Here is a 20,610-nt window from a genome sequence, read left to right as displayed (position 1 = left end):
TGAGACCTTATGTCTAAAATAAAATAAACTAGGGAGTGGAGACCTTATGTTGGAAAAGAGCCTAGGGAGTGGAGACACTATGTCTAAAATAACGCCAACTAGGGAGTGGAGACCCTATGTTGGAAAAGAAGACTATGGAGTGGAGACCCTATGTCTGAAATAACATCAACTAGGGAGTGGAGGCCCTATGTTGGTAAAGAAGACTAGCGAGTGGAGACCCTATGTCTAAAATAACATCAACTACGGAATGGAAACCCTATGTTGGAAATGAAGAAAAGGGAGCTGAGACCCTATGTCTAAAATAAAATAAACTAGGGAGTGGAGACCCTATGTTGGAAAATAAACTAGGGAGTGGAGACACTTTGTCAAAAATAAAATCTACTAGAAAGTTGAGACCCTATGTTGGAAAAGAGACTAGGGAGTGGAGACCCTATGTCTAAAATAAAATCAACTAGGGAGTGGAGACCCTATGTTGTAAAAGCAACTAGGGAGTGGAGACCCTATGTTGTAAAAGAAGACTAGGGAGTGGAGACCCTATATCTAAAATAAAATCAACTAGGGAGTGGAGACCCTATGTTAGAAAAGAAAACTAGGGAGTGGAGACCCTATGTCTAAAATAAAATCAACTAGGGAGTGGAGAACCTATGTTGGAAAAGAAAACTAGGGAGTGGAGACCCTATGTCTAAAATAAAATAACCTAGGGAGTGGAGACCCTATGTTGGAAAAGAAGACTAGGGAGTGGAGACCCTATATCTAAAATAAAATAAACTAGGGAGTGGAGACCCCATGTTGGAAAAGAAGACTAGGGAAAGGAGATCCTATGTCTAAAATAACATCAAATAGGGAGTGGAGACCCTATGTTGGAAAAGAAGACAAGGGAAAGGAGACCCTATGTCTAAAATAAAATCAACTAGTGAGTAGAGACCCCATGTTGGAAAGGATAACCAGGGAGTGGAGACCCTATGTCTAAAACAAAATCAACTAGGGAGAGGAGACCCTATGTCTAAAATAAAATCAACTAGGGAGTGGAGACCCTATGTTGGAAAAAAAGACTAAGGAGGGGAGACGCTATGCCTAAAATAACATCAACTAGGGACTAGAGACCCTATGTTGGAAAAGAAAACTAGGGAGTGGAGACCCTATGTCTAAAATAAAATTAACTAGAGAGTGGAGACCCTATATCTAAAATAACATCAACTAGGGAGTGCAGACCCTATGTTGGAAAAGAAGACAAGGGAGTGGAGACCCTATGTCTAAAATAACATCAACTAGGGAGTGGAGACCCTATGTTGGAAAATAAAACTAGGGATTAGAGACCCTATGTCTAATCCCTATGTCTAAAATAAAATAACCTAGGGAGTGGAGACCCTATGTTGAAAAAGAAGACTAGGGAGTGGAGACCCTATGTCTAAAATAAAATACACTAGGGAATGGAGGCCCCATGTTGGAAAAGAAGACTAGGGAAAGGAGATCCTATGTCTAAAATAACATCAAATAGGGAGTGGAGACCCTATGTTGGAAAAGAAGACAAGGGAAAGGAGACCCTATGTCTAAAATAAAATCAACTAGTGAGTAGAGACCCCATGTTGGAAAAGATAACCAGGGAGTGGAGACCCTATGTCTAAAACAAAATCAACTAGGGAGAGGAGACCCTATGTCTAAAATAAAATCAACTAGGGAGTGGAGACCCTATGTTGGAAAAGAAGACTGCGGGGTGGAGACCCTATGCCTAAAATAACATCAACTAGGGACTGGAGACCCTATGTTGGAAAAGAAAACTAGGGAGTGGAGACCCTATGTCTAAAATAAAATCAACTAGAGAGTGAAGACCCTATGTCTAAAATAACATCAACTAGGGAGTGTAGACCCTATGTTGGAAAAGAAGACAAGGGAGTGGAGACCTTATGTCTAAAATAACATCAACTAGGGAGTGGAGACCCTATATTGTAAAAGAAAACTAGGGATTAGAGACCCTATGTCTAAAATAAAATCAACTAGGGAGTGGAGACCCTATGTTGGAAAAGAACACTAGGGAGTGGAGGCGTTATGTCTGAAATAACATCTACAAGGGAGTGGAGACTCTGTGTTGGAACAAAAGACTTGGAAGTGGAGTCCCTATGTTGGAAAAGAGACTGGGGAGTGGAGTCACCACGTCTAAAATAAAATTAACTAGGGAGTGGAGACCCAATGTTGGAAAAGAGACTAAGGAGTGGAGACCCTATATCTAAAATAAAATCAACTAGGGAGTGGAGACCCTATGTTGGAAAAGAAAACAAGTTAGTGGAGACCCTATGTCTAAAATAAAATCAACTAGGGAGTGGAGACCCTATGTCTGAAATAAAATCAACTAGGGAGTTGAGACCTTATGTTGGAAAAGAAGACAACGGAGTGGAGACCCTATGTTGGAAAAGAGACAAGGGAGTGGAGACCCTATGTCTGAAGTAACATTGACTAGGGTGTAGAGATTCTATGTTGAAAAAAAAAAGAATAGGGAGTTGAGACCCTATGTCTAAAATAAAATAAACTAGGGAGTGGAGACCCTATGTTGGAAAAGAGACTAGGGAGTGGAGACACTATGTCTAAAATAAAATCAACTAGGGAGTGGAGACCCTACATTTGAAAAGAGACAAGGGATTGGAGACCCTATGTCTAAAATAACATCAACTAGGGAGTGGAGACCCTATGTCTAAATTAACATTAACTAGGGAGCGGAGACCCTATGTTGTAAAAGAAGAATAGGGAGTGGAGGCCTTTTGTGTGAAATAACATCTACTAGGGAGCAGAGACTCTATGTTGGAACAAAAGACTTGGGAGTGGAGTCCCTATGTTGGAAAATCGACTGTGGAGTGGAGACACCATGTCTAAAATAAAATCCACTAGGGAGTGGAGACACTATGTTGGAAAAGAGACTAAGGAGTGGAGACCGTATATCTAAAATAAAATCAACTAGGGAGTGGAGTCCCTATGTTGAAAAAGAAAACAAGTTACCGGAGACCGTATGTCTAAAATAAAATCAACTAGGGAGTGGAGACCCTGTGTTTGAAAAGAGACTAGGGAGTGGAGACCCTATGTCTGAAATTAAATCAACTAGGGAGTTGAGACCCTATGTTGGAAAAGAAGACAAGGGAGTGGAGACCTTATGTATAAAATAATATAAACTAGGGAGTGGAGACCCTATGTTGGAAATGAGACTAGGGAGTGGAGACACTATGTCTAAAATAAAATCAACTAGGGAGTAAAGACCATATTTTGGAAATGAGACTAGGAAGTGCAGACCCTATATCTAAAATAATATCAACTAGGGAGTGGAGACCCTATGTGTGAAAAGAAGACTAGGGAGTAGAGACCCTATGTATGAAATAACGCCAACTTGGGAGTGGAGACCCTATGTTGGAAAAGAAGACTATGGAGTGGAGACCCTATGTCTGAAATAACATCAACTAGGGAGTGGAGGCCCTATGTTGGAAAAGAAGACTAGCGAGTGGAGACCCTATGTCTAAAATAACATCAACTACGGAATGGAGACCCTATGTTGGAAAAGAGACTGGGGAGTGGAGTCACCACGTCTAAAATAAAATTAACTAGGGAGTGGAGACCCTATGTTGGAAAAGAGACTAAGGAGTGGAGACCCTATATCTAAAATAAAATCAACTAGGGAGTGGAGACCCTATGTTGGAAAAGAAAACAAGTTAGTGGAGACCCTATGTCTAAAATAAAATCAACTAGGGAGTGGAGACCCTATGTCTGAAATAAAATCAACTAGGGAGTTGAGACCTTATGTTGGAAAAGAAGACAACGGAGTGGAGACCCTATGTTGGAAAAGAGACATGGGAGTGGAGACCCTATGTCTGAAGTAACATTGACTAGGGTGTAGAGATTCTATGTTGAAAAAAAAGAATAGGGAGTTGAGACCCTATGTCTAAAATAAAATAAACTAGGGAGTGGAGACCCAATGTTGGAAAAGAGACTAGGGAGTGGAGACACTATGTCTAAAATAAAATCAACTAGGGAATGGAGACCCTACATTTGAAAAGAGACAAGGGATTGGAGACCCTATGTCTAAAATAACATCAACTAGGGAGTGGAGACCCTATGTCAAAAATAAAATAAACTAGGGAGTGGAGACCCTATGTTGGAAAAGAAGAATAGGGAGTGGAGGCCTTTTGTCTGAAATAACATCTACTAGGGAGCAGAGACTCTATGTTGGAACAAAAGACTTGGGAGTGGAGTCCCTATGTTGGAAAATCGACTGTGGAGTGGAGACACCATGTCTAAAATAAAATCCACTAGGGAGTGGAGACACTATGTTGGAAAAGAGACTAAGGAGTGGAGACCGTATATCTAAAATAAAATCAACTAGGGAGTGGAGACCCTATGTTGAAAAAGAAAATAAGTTACCGGAGACCGTATGTCTAAAATAAAATCAACTAGGGAGTGGAGACCCTGTGTTTGAAAAGAGACTAGGGAGTGGAGACCCTATGTCTGAAATTAAATCAACTAGGGAGTTGAGACCCTATGTTGGAAAAGAAGACAAGGGAGTGGAGACCTTATGTATAAAATAATATAAACTAGGGAGTGGAGACCCTATGTTGGAAATGAGACTAGGGAGTGGAGACACTATGTCTAAAATAAAATCAACTAGGGAGTAAAGACCATATTTTGGAAATGAGACTAGGAAGTGCAGACCCTATATCTAAAATAATATCAACTAGGGAGTGGAGACCCTATGTGTGAAAAGAAGACTAGGGAGTAGAGACCCTATGTATTAAATAACGCCAACTTGGGAGTGGAGACCCTATGTTGGAAAAGAAGACTATGGAGTGGAGACCCTATGTCTGAAATAACATCAACTAGGGAGTGGAGGCCCTATGTTGGAAAAGAAGACTAGCGAGTGGAGACCCTATGTCTAAAATAACATCAACTACGGAATGGAGACCCTATGTTGGAAATGAAGAAAAGGGAGTGGAGAACCTATGTCTAAAATAAAATCAACTCGGGAGTGGAGACCCTATGTTGGAAAAGAAGACTAAGGAGTGGAGACCTTATGTCTAAAATAACATCAACTAGGGACTGGAGATCCAACAAGACTAAAGAGTGAAGACCTTATGTCTAAAATAACATCAACTAGGGACTGGAGACCCCATGTTGGAAAAGAAGAAAAGGGAGTGGAGAACCTATGTCTAAAATAAAATAAACTAGGGAGTGGAGACCCTATGTCAAAAATAAAATCAACTAGAAAGTGTTGACCCTATGTTGGAAAAGAGACTAGGGAGTGGAGACCCTATGTCTAAAATAAAATAAACAAGTGAGTGGACACCCTATGTTGGAAAATCAACTAGGGAGTGGAGACCCTATGTCTAAAATAAAATCAACTAGGGAGTGGAGACCCTATGTTGGAAAAGAAAACTAGGGAGTGGAGACCCTATGTCTAAAATAAAATCAATTAGGGAGTGGAGAACCTATGTTGGAAAAGAAAACTAGGTAGTGGAGACCCTATGTCTAAAATAAAATAACCTATGGGAGTGGAAACCCTATGTTGGAAAAGAAGACTAGGGAGTGGAGACCCTATGTCTAAAATGAAATACACTAGGGAGTGGAGACCCTATGTTGGAAAACAAGACTAGCGAAAGGAGATCCTATGTCTGAAATAACATCAAATAGGGAGTGGAGAATCTATGTTGGAAAAGAAGACAAGGGAAAGGAGACCCTATGTCTAAAATAAAATCAACTAGTGAGTAGAGACCCCATGTTGGAAAAGATAACCAGGGAGTGGAGACCCTATGTCTAAAACAAAATCAACTAGGGAGAGGAGACCCTATATTGGAACGAAGACTAGGGAGTGGATACCCTTTGTCTAAAATAACATCAACTTGGTAGTTGAGACCCTATGTTGGAAAGGAAAACTAGGGAGTGGAGAGCCTATGTCTAAAATAAAATCAACTCGGGAGTGGAGACCCTATGTTGGAAAAGAAGACTAGGGAGTGGAGACCCTATGTCTAAAATAAAATCAACTAGGTAGTGGAGACCCTATGTTGGAAAAGAAGACTAAGGAGTGGAGACCCTATGTCCAAAATAACATCAACTAGGCACTGGAGACCCTATGTTGCAAAAGAGACTAGCGAGTAGAGACCCTATATCTCAAATAACGTTAACTAGGGAGGGGAGACCCTATTTTTGAAAAGAAGACTAGGGAGTGGAGACCCTATTTCTGAAGTAAAATTAACAAGGGAGTGGAGACCCTTTGTTGAAAAAGAAAACTAGAGATTGGAGACCATATGTCTAAAATAAAATCAACTAGGGACTGGAGACCCTATGTTGGAAAAGAGACTAGGGAGTGGAGACCCTATGTCTGAAATAACATCAACTAGGAGTGGAGATCCTATGATGGAAAAGAAGACAAGGGAGTGGAGACCATATGTCTAAATAAAATCAACTAGGCAGTGGAGACCCTATGTTGAAAAAGAAGACTAGGGATTGGAGACCCTATATCTAAAATAAAATCAACTAGGGAGTGGAGACCCTATGGTTGAAACGAAGACTAGGGAGTGGAGTCCCAATGTCTAAAATAATATCGACTATGGAGTGGAGACCCTATGTTGGAAAAGAAAACTAGGGAGTGGAGACCCTATGTCTAAAATAAAATCAACTAGGGAGTGGAGACCCTATGTCTAAAATAACATCAACTAGGGAGTGGAGACCCTATGTTGGAAAAGAAAACTAGGGAGTGGAGACCCTATGTCTAAAATAAAATCAACTAGGGAGTGAAGAAACTAGGTTGGAAAAAAGACTAGGGAGTGGAGACCCTATGTCTGAAATAACGTCAACTAGGAGTGGAGCCCGTATGTTGGAAAAGAAGACTACGGAGTGGAGACCCTATGGCTTAAGTAAAATCAACTAGGGAGTGGAGACACTATGTTGAAAAATAAAACTAGAGAGTGGAGACCCTATGTCTAAAATAAAATAAAATAGAGAGTGGAGACCCTATTTTGGAAAAGAGACTAGGGAGTGGAGACCCTATATCTGAAATAACGTCAACTAGGAGTGGAGACTCTATGTTGGAAAAGAAGACAAGGGAGTGGAGACCCTATGTCTAAATAAAATCAACTAGGGAGTGGAGACCCTGTGTTGGGAAAGAAAACTAGAGAGTAGAGACCTTATGTCTAAACTAAAATCAACTAGAGAGTGGAGACCCTATGTTGGAAAAGAAACTAGGGAGTGGAGACCCTATGCCTGAAATAACGTCAACTAGGGAGTTGACACCTTATGTTGGAAAAGAAGACTAGGGAGTGGGGACCTTATATCTGAAATAAAATCAACTAGGGAGTGGAGACCCTATGTTGAAAAAGAAGACGAGGGAGTGGAGACCCTATATCTAAAATAAAATCAACTAGGGAGTGGAGACCCTATGTTGGAAAAGAAGACTAGGGAGAGGAGATCCTATGTCTAAAATAAAATCAACTAGGGAGTGGAGACCCTATGTTGGAAAAGAAAACTAGGGAGTGGAGACCCTATGTCTAAAATAAAATTAACTAGAGAGTGGAGACCCTATGTCTAAAATAAAATTAACTAGAGAGTGGAGATCCTATGTTTGAAAAGAGACTAGGGAGTGGAGACCATATGTCTGATATAACGTCAACTAGGAAGTGGAGACCCTATGTCTGAAATAAAATCAACTAGGGAGTGGAGACCCTATGTTTAAAAAGAAGACTAGGGAGTGGAGACCTTATATCTAAAATAAATTCAACTATGGAGTGGGGACCCTATGTTGGAAACGAAGACTAGAGAGTGGAGTCCCTATGTCTAAAATAACATCAACTAGGGAGTGGATACCCTATGAGAGAAAATCAAACTAGGGAGTGGAGAGCCTATGTCTATAATACAATCAACTAGGGAGTGGAGACCCTATGTTGGAAAAGAGATTAGGGAGTGGAGACCCTATGTCTGAAATAACGTCAACTAGGAATGGAGACCCTATGTTGGAAAAGAGACTAGGGAGTGGAGACCCTGTGTCTGAAATAACGTCAACTAGGGAGTTGAGACCTTATGTTGGAAAAGAAGACTAGGGAGTGGAGACCTTATATCTAAAATAAAATCAACTAGGGAGTGGAGACCCTATGTTGAAAAAGAAACTAGGGAGTGGAGACCCTATGTATAAAATAAAATCAACTAGGGAGTGGAGACCCTATGTTGGAAAAGAAAACTAGGGAGTGGAGACCCTATGTCTAAGATAAAATAAACTAGAGAGTGGAGATCCTATGTTGGAAAAGAGACTAGGGAGTGGAGACCATATGTCTGAAATAAAATCAACTAGAGAGTTGAGACCCTATGTTGGAAAGAGACTAGGGAGTGGAGACCCTATGTCTAGAATAAGGTCAACTAGGAAGTGGAGACCTTATGTTGGAAAAGAGACTAGGGAGTGGAGACCCTATGTTGGAAAAGAGACTAGGGAGTGGAGACCCCATGTCTAAAATAAAATAAACTAGTGAGTGGAGACCCTATGTTGGTAAAGCAATTAGGGAGTGGAGACCCTATGTCTAAAATAAAATCAACTAGGGAGTGGAGACCCTATGTTGGAAAAGAAAACTAGGGAGTGGAGACCCTATGTCTAAAATAAAATCAATTAGGGAGTGGAGAACCTATGTTGGAAAAGAAAACTAGGGAGTGGAGACCCTATGTGTGAAAAGAAGACTAGGGAGTAGAGACCCTATGTATGAAATAACGCCAACTTGGGAGTGGAGACCCTATGTTGGAAAAGAAGACTATGGAGTGGAGACCCTATGTCTGAAATAACATCAACTAGGGAGTGGAGGCCCTATGTTGGAAAAGAAGACTAGCGAGTGGAGACCCTATGTCTAAAATAACATCAACTACGGAATGGAGACCCTATGTTGGAAATGAAGAAAAGGGAGTGGAGAACCTATGTCTAAAATAAAATCAACTCGGGAGTGGAGACCCTATGTTGGAAAAGAAGACTAAGGAGTGGAGACCTTATGTCTAAAATAACATCAACTAGGGACTGGAGATCCAAAAAGACTAAGGAGTGGAGACCTTTTGTCTAAAATAACATCAACTAGGGACTGGAGACCCTATGTTGGAAAAGAAGAAAAGGGAGTGGAGAACCTATGTCTAAAATAAAATAAACTAGGGAGTGGAGACCCTATGTCAAAAAAAAATCAACTAGAAAGTGTAGACCCTATGTTGGAAAAGAGACTAGGGAGTGGAGACCCTATGTCTAAAATAAAATAAACAAGTGAGTGGAGACCCTATGTTGGAAAATCAACTAGGGAGTGGAGACCCTATGTCTAAAATAAAATCAACTAGGGAGTAGAGAACCTATGTTGGAAAAAGAAATCTAGGTAGTGGAGACCCTATGTCTAAAATAAAATAACCTATGGAGTGGAAACCCTATGTTGGAAAAGAAGACTAGGGAGTGGAGACCCTATGTCTAAAATGAAATACACTAGGGAGTGGAGACCCTATGTTGGAAAACAAGACTAGCGAAAGGAGATCCTATGTCTGAAATAACATCAAATAGGGAGTGGAGAATCTATGTTGGAAAAGAAGACAAGGGAAAGGAGACCCTATGTCTAAAATAAAATCAACTAGTGAGTAGAGACCCCATGTTGGAAAAGATAACCAAGGAGTGGAGACCCTATGTCTAAAACAAAATCAACTAGGGAGAGGAGACCCTATATTGGAAAAGAAGACTAGGGAGTGGATACCCTTTGTCTAAAATAACATCAACTTGATAGTTGAGACCCTATGTTGGAAAGGAAAACTAGGGAGTGGAGAGCCTATGCCTAAAATAAAATCAACTCGGGATTGGAGACCCTATGTTGGAAAAGAAGACTAGAGAGTGGAGACCCTATGTCTAAAATAAAATCAACTAGGTAGTGGAGACCCTATGTTGGAAAAGAAGACTAAGGAGTGGAGACCCTATGTCTAAAATAACATCAACTAGGCACTGGAGACCCTATGTTGGAAAAGAGACTAGCGAGTAGAGACCCTATATCTCAAATAACGTTAACTAGGGAGGGGAGACCCTATTTTTGAAAAGAAGACTAGGGAGTGGAGACCCTATTTCTGAAGTAAAATCAACAAGGGAGTGGAGACCCTATGTTGAAAAAGAAAAGTAGAGATTGGAGACCATATGTCTAAAATAAAATCAACTAGGGACTGGAGACCCTATGTTGGAAAAGAGACTAGGGAGTGGAGACCCTATGTCTGAAATAACGTCAACTAGGAGTGGAGATCCTATGATGGAAAAGAAGACAAGGGAGTGGAGACCATATGTCTAAATAAAATCAACTAGGCAGTGGAGACCCTATGTTGAAAAAGAAGACTAGGGAGTAGAGACCCTATATCTAAAATAAAATCAACTAGGGAGTGGAGACCCTATGGTGGAAAAGCAAACTAGGGAGTGGAGACCCTATGTCTAAAAAGAAATCAACTAGAGAGTGGAGACCCTATGTTGGAAAAGAAGACTAGGGAGTAGAGACCCTATGTCTAAAATAACATCAACTATGGAGTGGATGCTCTATGTCTAAAATAACATCAACTAGGGAGTGGAGACCCTATGTTGGAAAAGAAAACTAGGGAGTGGAGACCCTATGTCTAAAATAAAATCAACTAGGGAGTGAAGAAACTAGGTTGGAAAAAAGACTAGGGAGTGGAGACCCTATGTCTGAAATAACGTCAACTAGGAGTGGAGCCCGTATGTTGGAAAAGAAGACTACGGAGTGGAGACCCTATGGCTTAAGTAAAATCAACTAGGGAGTGGAGACACTATGTTGAAAAATAAAACTAGAGAGTGGAGACCCTATGTCTAAAATAAAATAAAATAGAGAGTGGAGACCCTATTTTGGAAAAGAGACTAGGGAGTGGAGACCCTATATCTGAAATAACGTCAACTAGGAGTGGAGACTCTATGTTGGAAAAGAAGACAAGGGAGTGGTGACCCTATGTCTAAATAAAATCAACTAGGGAGTGGAGACCCTATGTTGGGAAAGAAAACTAGAGAGTGGAGACCTTATGTCTAAACTAAAATCAACTAGAGAGTGGAGACCCTATGTTGGAAAAGAAACTAGGGAGTGGAGACCCTATGCCTGAAATAACGTCAACTAGGGAGTTGACACCTTATGTTGGAAAAGAAGACTAGGGAGTGGGGACCTTATATCTGAAATAAAATCAACTAGGGAGTGGAGACCCTATGTTGAAAAAGAAGACGAGGAGTGGAGACCCTATATCTAAAATAAAATCAACTAGGGAGTGGAGACCCTATGTTGGAAAAGAAGACTAGGGAGAGGAGATCCTATATCTAAAATAAAATCAACTAGGGAGTGGAGACCCTATGATGGAAAAGAAAACTAGGGAGTGGAGACCCTATGTCTAAAATAAAATTAACTAGAGAGTGGAGATCCTATGTTTGAAAAGAGACTAGGGAGTGGAGACCATATGTCTGATATAACGTCAACTAGGAAGTGGAGACCCTATGTCTGAAATAAAATCAACTAGGGAGTGGAGACCCTATATTGAAAAAGAAGACTAGGGAGTGGAGACCCTATATCTAAAATAAATTCAACTATGGAGTGGGGACCCTATGTTGGAAACGAAGACTAGAGAGTGGAGTCCCTATGTCTAAAATAACATCAACTAGGGAGTGGATACCCTATGAGGGAAAATCAAACTAGGGAGTGGAGAGCCTATGTCTATAATACAATCAACTAGGGAGTGGAGACCCTATGTTGGAAAAGAGATTAGGGAGTGGAGACCCTATGTCTGAAATAACGTCAACTAGGAATGGAGACCCTATGTTGGAAAAGAGACTAGGGAGTGGAGACCCTGTGTCTGAAATAACGTCAACTAGGGAGTTGAGACCTTATGTTGGAAAAGAAGACTAGGGAGTGGAGACCTTATATCTAAAATAAAATCAACTAGGGAGTGGAGACCCTATGTTGAAAAAGAAACTAGGGAGTGGAGACCCTATGTATAAAATAAAATCAACTAGGGAGTGGAGACCCTATGTTGGAAAAGAAAACTAGGGAGTGGAGACCCTATGTCTAAGATAAAATAAACTAGAGAGTGGAGATCCTATGTTGGAAAAGAGACTAGGGAGTGGAGACCATATGTCTGAAATAAAATCAACTAGAGAGTTGAGACCCTATGTTGGAAAGAGACTAGGGAGTGGAGACCCTATGTCTAGAATAAGGTCAACTAGGAAGTGGAGACCTTATGTTGGAAAAGAGACTAGGGAGTGGAGACCCTATAATGGAAAAGAGACTAGGGAGTGGAGACCCCATGTCTAAAATAAAATAAACTAGTAAGTGGAGACCCTATGTTGGAAAAGCAATTAGGGAGTGGAGACCCTATGTCTAAAATAAAATCAACTAGGGAGTGGAGACCCTATGTTGGAAAAGAAAACTAGGGAGTGGAGACCCTATGTCTAAAATAAAATCAATTAGGGAGTGGAGAACCTATGTTGGAAAAGAAAACTAGGGAGTGGAGACCCTATGTCTCAAATAAAATAACCTAGGGAGTGGAGACCCTATGTTGGAAAAGAAGACTAGGGAGTGGAGACCCTATGTCTAAAATGAAATACACTAGGGAGTGGAGACCCTATGTCTAAAATAAAATCAACTAGGGAGTGGAGACCCTATGTTGGAAAAGAAAACTAGGGAGTGGAGACCCTATGTCTAAAATAAAATCAATTAGGGAGTGGAGAACCTATGTTGGAAAAGAAAACTAGGGAGTGGAGACCCTATGTCTCAAGTAAAATAACCCAGGTAGTGGAGACCCTATGTTGGAAAAGAAGACTAGGGAGTGGAGACCCTATGTCTAAAATGAAATACACTAGGGAGTGGAGACCCTATGTTGGAAAACAAGACTAGGGAAAGGAGATCCTATGTCTGAAATAACATCAAATAGGGAGTGGAGACCCTATGTTGGAAAAGAAGACAAGGGAAAGGAGACCCTATGTCTAAAATAAAATCAACTAGTGAATAGAGACCCCATGCTGGAAATGATAACCAGGGAGTGGAGACCCTATATCTACAACAAAATCAACTAGGGAGAGGAGACCCTATATTAGAAAAGAAGACTAGGGAGTGGGTACCCCTTGTCTAAAATAACATCAACATGGTAGTTGAGACCCTATGTTGGAAAGGAAAACTAGGGAGTGGAGACCCTATGTCTAAAATAAAATTAACTCGGGAGTGGAGACCCTATATTGGAAAAGAAGACTAGGGAGTGGAGACCCTATGTCTAAAATAAAATCAACTAGGTAGTGGAGACCCTATGTTGAAAAAGAAGACTAAGGTGTGGAGACCCTATGTCTAAAATAACATCAACTAGGGACTGGAGACCCTATGTTGGAAAAGAAACTAGCGAGTGGAGACCTTATGTCTCAAATAACGTCAACTAGGGAGGGGAGACCCTATTTTTGAAAAGAAGACTAGGGAGTGGAGACCCTTTTTCTGAAGTAAAATCAACAAGGGAGTGGAGACCCTATGTTGAAAAAGAAAACTAGAGATTGCAGACCCTATGTCTAAAATAAAATCAAATAGAGAGTGGAGACCCTATGTTGGAAAAGAGACTAGGGAGTGGAGACCCTATGTCTGAAATAACGTCAACTAGGAGTGGAGAACCTATGATGGAAAAGAAGACAAGGGAGTGGAGACCATATGTCTAAATAAAATCAACTAGGCAGTGGAGACCCTATGTTGAAAAAGAAGACTAGGGAGTAGAGACCCTATATCTAAAATAAAATCAACTAGGGAGTGGAGACCCTATGGTGGAAAAGCAAACTAGGGAGTTGAAGACCCTATGTTGGAAAGGAGACTAGGGAGTGGAGACCCTATGTGGGAAAAGTGACTATGGAGTGGAGACCCTATGTCTAAAATAAAATCAACTAGGGAGTGGAGACCCTATGTCTAAAATAACATCAACTAGGGAGTGGAGACCATATGTTGGAAAAGAAAACTAGGGAGTGGAGACCCCATGTCTATAATAAAATCAACTAGGGAGTGAAGAAACTATGTTGGAAAAAAGACTAGGGAGTGGAGACCCTATGTCTGAAATAACGTTAACTAGGAGTGGAGCCCGTATGTTGGAAAAGAAGACTAGGGAGTGGAGACCCTATGTCTAAAATAACATCAACTAGGGAGTGGAGACCCTATGTTGGAAAAGAAAACTAGGGAGTGGAGACCCTATGTCTAAAATAAAATCAACTAGGGAGTGAAGAAACTATGTTGGAAAAAAGACTAGGGAGTGGAGACCCTATGTCTGAAATAACGTTAACTAGGAGTGGAGCCCGTATGTTGGAAAAGAAGACTAGGGAGTGGAGACCCTATGTCTAAAGTAAAATCAACTAGGGAGTGGAGACCCTATGTTGGGAAAGAAAACTAGAGAGTGGAGACCTTATGTCTAAAATAAAATCAACTAGAGAGTGGAGACCCTATGTTGGAAAAGAGACTAGGGAGTGGAGACCCTATGTCTTAAATAACGTCAACTAGGGAGTTAAGACCTTATGTGGGAAAAGAAGACTAGGGAGTGGGGACCTTATATCTAAAATAAAATAAACTAGGGAGTGGAGACCCTATGTTGAAAAAGAAGACAAGGGAGTGGAGACCCTATATCTAAAATAAAATCAACTAGGGAGTGGAGACCCTATGTTGGAAAAGAAGACTAAGGAGTGGAGACCCTATGTCTAAAATAAAATCAAATAGGGAGTGGAGACCCTATGTTGGAAAAGAAAACTAGGGAGTGGAGAACCTATGTCTAAAATAAAATCAACTAGAGAGTGGAGATCCTATGTTGGAAAAGAGACTAGGGAGTGGAGACCATATGTCTGAAATAACGTCAACTAGGAAGTGGAGACCCTATGTCTGAAATAAAATCAACTAGGGAGTTGAGACCCTATATTGAAAAAGAAGACTAGGGAGTGGAGACCCTATATCTAAAATAAATTCAACTATGGAGTGGGGACCCTATGTTGGAAACGAATACTAGAGAGTGGAGTCCCTATGTCTAAAATAACATCAACTAGGGAGTGGATACTCTATGTTGGAAAAGCAGACTAGGGAGTGGAGAGCCTATGTCTATAATACAATCAACTAGGGAGTGAAGAAACTATGTTGGAAAAAAGACTAGGGAGTGGAGACCCTATATCTGAAATAATGTCAACTAGGAGTGGAGCCCGTATGTTGGAAAAGAAGACTATGGAGTGGAGACCCTATGTCTTAAGTAAAATCAACTAGGGAGTGGAGACACTATGTTGAAAAATAAAACAAGAGAGTGGAGACCCTATGTCTAAAATAAAATCAAATAGAGAGTGGAGACCCTATTTGGAAAAGAGACTAGGAAGTGGAGACCCTATGTCTGAAATAACGTCAACTAAGAGTGGAGACCCTATGTTGGAATAGAAGACAAGGGGGTGGAGACCCTATGTCTAAATAAAATCAACTAGGGAGTGAAGACCCTATGTTTGGAAAGAAAACTAGAGAGTACAGACCTTATGTCTAAAATAAAATCAACTAGAGAGTGGAGACCCTATGTTGGAAAAGAGACTAGGGAGTGGAGACCCTATGTCTGAAATAACGTCAACTAGGGAGTTGACACCTTATGTTGGAAAAGAAGACTAGGGAGTGGGGACCTTATATCTGAAATAAAATCAACTAGGGAGTGGAGACCCTATGTTGAAAAAGAAGACGAGGGAGTGGAGACCCTATATCTAAAATAAAATCAACTAGGGAGTGGGGACCCTATGTTGGAAAAGAAGACTAGGGAGTGGAGACCCTATGTCTAAAATAAAATCAACTAGGGAGCGGAGACCCTATGTTGGAAAAGAAAACTAGGGAGTGGAGACCATATGTCTAAAATAAAATCAACTAGAGAGTGGAGATCCTATGTTTGAAAAGAGACTAGGGAGTGGAGACCATATGTCTGAAATAACGTCAACTAGGAAGTGGAGACCCTATGTCTGAAATAAAATCAACTAGGGAGTGGAGACCCTATGTTGAAAAAGAAGACTAGGGAGTGGAGACCCTATATCTAAAATAAATTCAACTATGGAGTGGGGACCCTATTTTGGAAACGAAGACTAGAGAGTGGAGTCCCTATGTCTAAAATAACATCAACTAGAGAGTGGATACCCTATGAGGGAAAATCAAACTAGGGAGTGGAGAGCCTATGTCTATAATACAATCAACTAGGGAGTGGAGACCCTATGTTGGAAAAGAGATTAGGGAGTGGAGACCCTATGTCTGAAATAACGTCAACTAGGAATGGAGACCCTATGTTGGAAAAGAGACTAGGGAGTGGAGACCCTATGTCTGAAATAACGTCAACTAGGGAGTTGAGACCTTATGTTGGAAAAGAAGACTAGGGAGTGGAGACCTTATATCTGAAATAAAATCAACTAGGGAGTGGAGACCCTATGTTGAAAGAAAGAAACTAGGGAGTGGAGACCCTATGTATAAAATAAAATCAACTAGGGAGTGGAGACCCTATGTTGGAAAAGAAAACTAGGGAGTGGAGACCCTATGTCTAAGATAAAATAAACTAGAGAGTGGAGATCCTATATTGGAAAAGAGACTAGGGAGTGGAGACCATATGTAGGAAATAAAATCAACTAGAGAGTGGAGACCCTATGTTGGAAAAGAGACTAGGGAGTGCAGACCCTATGTCTGGAATAATGTCAACTAAGGAGTGGAGACCTTATGACTGAAAAGAAGACTAGGGAGTGGAGACCATATGTTTAAAATAACATCAACTATGGAGTGGAGACCCTATGTTGGAAAAGAAGCCTAGGGAGTGGAAACCCTATGTCAAAAATAACGTCAACTTGGGAGTGGAGACCCTATGTTGGAAAAGAAGAAAAGGGAGTGGAGAACCTATGTCTAAAATAAAATAAACTAGGGAGTGGAGACCCTATGTTGGAAAAGAAACTAGGGAGCGGAGACACTGTGTCAAAAATAAAATCAACTAGAAAGTGGAGACCCTATGTTGGAAAAGAGACTAGGGAGTGGAGACCCCATGTCTAAAATAAAATAAACTAGTGAGTGGAGACCCTATGTTGGAAAAGCAATTAGGAAGTGGAGACCCTATGTCTAAAATAAAATCAACTAGGGAGTGGAGAACCTATGTTGGAAAAGAAAACTAGGGAGTGGAGACCCTATGTCTAAAATAAAATCAATTAGGGAGTGGAGAATATATGTTGGAAAAGAAAACTAGGAAGTGGAGACCCTATGTCTAAAATAAAATAACCTAGGGAGTGGAGACCCTATGTTGGAAAAGAAGACTAGGGAGTGGAGACCCTATGTCTAAAATGAAATACACTAGGGAGTGGAGACCCTATGTTGGAAAACAAGACTAGGGAAAGGAGATCCTATGTCTGAAATAACATCAAATAGGGAGTGGAGACCCTATGTTGGAAAAGAAGACAAGGGAAAGGAGACCCTATGTCTAAAATAAAATCAACTAGTGAGTAGAGACCCCATGTTGAAAAAGATAACCAGGGAGTGGAGACCCTATGTCTAAAACAAAATCAACTAGGGAGAGGAGACCCTATATTAGAAAAGAAGACTAGGGAGTGGATACCCTTTGTCTAAAATAACATCAACTTTGTAGTTGAGACCCTATGTTGGAAAGGAAACTAGGGAGTGGAGACCCTATGTCTAAAATAAAATTAACTCGGGAGTGGAGACCCTATGTTGGCAAAGAAGACTAGGGAGTGGAGACCCTATGTCTAAAATAAAATGAACTAGGTAGTGGAGACCCTATGTTGGAAAAGAAGACTAAGAAGTGGAGACCCTATGTCTAAAATAACATCAACTAGGGACTGGAGACCCTATGTTGGAAAAGAGACTAGCGAGTGGAGACCCTATGTCTCAAATAACGTCAACTAGGGAGGGGAGACCCTATTTTTGAAAAGAAGACTAGGGAGTGGAGACCCTTTTTCTGAAGTAAAATCAACAAGGGAGTGGAGACCCTATGTTGAAAAAGAAAACTAGAGATTGCAGACCCTATGTCTAAAATAAAATCAAATAGAGAGTGGAGACCCTATGTTGGAAAAGAGACTAGGGAGTGGAGACCCTATGTCTGAAATAACGTCAACTAGGAGTGGAGAACCTATGATGGAAAAGAAGACAAGGGAGTGGAGACCATATGTCTAAATAAAATCAACTAGGTAGTGGAGACCCTATGTTGAAAAAGAAGACTAGGGAGTGGAGACCCTATATCTAAAATAAAATCAACTAGGGAGTGGAGACCCTATGTTAGAAATGAAGACTAGGGAGTGGAGTTCCAATGTCTAAAATAACATCAACTATGGAGTGGAGACCCTATGTTGGAAAAGAAAACTAGGGAGTGGAGACCCTATGTCTAAAATAAAATCAACTAGGGAGTGAAGAAACTATGTTGGAAAAAAGACTAGGGAGTGGAGACCCTATGTCTGAAATAACGTCAACTAGGAGTGGAGCCCGTATGTTGGAAAAGAAGAGTAGGGAGTGGAGACCCTATGTCTAAAATAAAATCAACTAGGGAGTGGAGACCCTATGTTGGAAAAGAAAACTAGGGAGCGGAGACCCTGTGTCAAAAATAAAATCAACTAGAGAGTGGAGACACTATGTTGGAAAAGAGACTAGGGAGTGGAGACCCTATGTCTGAAATAATGTCAACTAGGGAGTGGAGACACTATGTTGGAAAAACGAATTAGGGAGTGGAGACCCTATGTTGAAAAAAAAGACAAGGGAGTGGAAACCGTATGTCTAAAATAAAATCAACTAGGAAGTGGAGATCCTATGTTGGAAAAGAAGACAATGGAGTGGAGATCCTATGTCTAAAATAAAATAAACTAGGGAGTGGAGAACCTATGTTGGAAAAGAGACTAGGGAGTGGAGACCCTATGTCTAAAATAAATTCAACAATGGAGTGGAGACCCTATGTTGGAAAAGACACCAGGGAGTGGAGACGCTATGTCTAAAATAAAATCAACTAGTGAGTGGAGACCCTATGTTGGAAAAGAAGACAAGGGAGTTGAAACCCTATGTATAAAATAAAATCAACTAGGGAGTGGAGACCCTATGTTGGAAAAGAAAACTAGGGAGTGGAGACCCTATGTCTAAAATAAAATCAACTAGAGAGTGGAGACCGTATGTTGGAAAAGAGACTAGGGAGTGGAGACCCTATGTCTGAAATAAGGTCAACTAGGGAGTGGAGACTGTATGACTGAAAAAGAAAACTAGAGAGTGGAGACCATATATTTAAAATAACATCAACTAGGGAGTGGAGACCCTATGTTGGAAAAGAAGACTAGGGAGTGGAGACCCTATGTCAAAAATAACGTCAACTTGGGAGTGGAGACCATATGACTGAAAAGAAGACTAGGGATTGGAGAACATATGTCTAAAATAACATCAACTAGGAAGTGAAGAACTTATGTTGGAAAAGAAGACTAGGGAGTTGAGACACTATGTCAAAAATAACATCAACTACGGAGTGGAGACCCTATGTTAGAAAAGAAGACAAGGGACCGCAGACCCTATGTCTAAAATAAAATCAACTAGGGAGTCGAGACCCTATGTTGGAAAAGAAAACTAGGGAGTGGAGACCCTTTATCTAAAATATAATCAACTAGAGAGTGGAGACCCTATGTTGGAAAAGAGACTAGGGAGTGGAGACCCTATTTCTGAAATAATGTCAACTGGGGAGTGGAGACACTATGTTGGAAAAAAGGATTAGGGAATGGAGACCCTATGTTGAAAAAGAAGACTAGGGCGTGGAGACCCTATATCTAAAATAAAATCAACTAGGTAGTGGAGACCCTATGTTAGAAAAGAAGACTAGGGTGTGGATACCCCATGTCTAAAATAACATCAACTAGGTAGTGGAGACCTTATGTTGGAAAAGAAAACTAGGGAGTGGAGACCCTATGTCTAAAATAAAATCAACTAGGGAGTGGATACCCTATGTTAGAAAAGAAGACCAGGGAGTGGAGACCCTATGTCTAAAATAACATCAACTAGGGAGTGGAGACCCTATGTTGGAAAAGAAGACAAGGGAGTGGAAACCCGATGTCTAAAATAAAATCAACTAGGGAGTAGAGACCCTATGTTAGAAAAGAAAACTAGGGAGTAGAGACCCTATGTCTGAAATATAATAAACTAGGGATTGGAGACCCTATGTCTGAAATAAAATCAACTAGGGAGTGGAGACCCAACGTTGGAAAAGAGACTAGGGAGTGGAAACCCTATATCTAAAATTAGAGCAACTAGGGAGTGGATACCCTATGTTGGAAAAGCAAACAAGAGCGCGCACACACTATATCTAAAATAAAATAAACTAGGGAGTGAAAACCCTATGTTTGAATAGTGACTGGGGAGTGGAGACCCTATGTCTGAAATAAAATCAACTAGGGAGTAGAGACCCTATATTGGAAAAGAAGACTGTTACTTACCTTAAAGAAACCCCCTTGATTCCCTCTTCAAATCTCTCCCAAAAGCTCCAAAAATCGAATAGAAATGGTGAAGAATGCACCAAAATCGCGAAGGGTTCTATTTATGGTTTCTGCCCAAGTTTGTCGCACCTGCGGCCATTTTCTCGCACCTGCGGTCC

This window comes from Nicotiana tabacum, chromosome 12, assembly GCF_000715075.1.
Source record: "Nicotiana tabacum cultivar K326 chromosome 12, ASM71507v2, whole genome shotgun sequence".
In the NCBI taxonomy this organism is placed as follows: Eukaryota; Viridiplantae; Streptophyta; class Magnoliopsida; order Solanales; family Solanaceae; genus Nicotiana; species Nicotiana tabacum.
Note: the sequence above shows the minus strand (reverse complement) of the source record.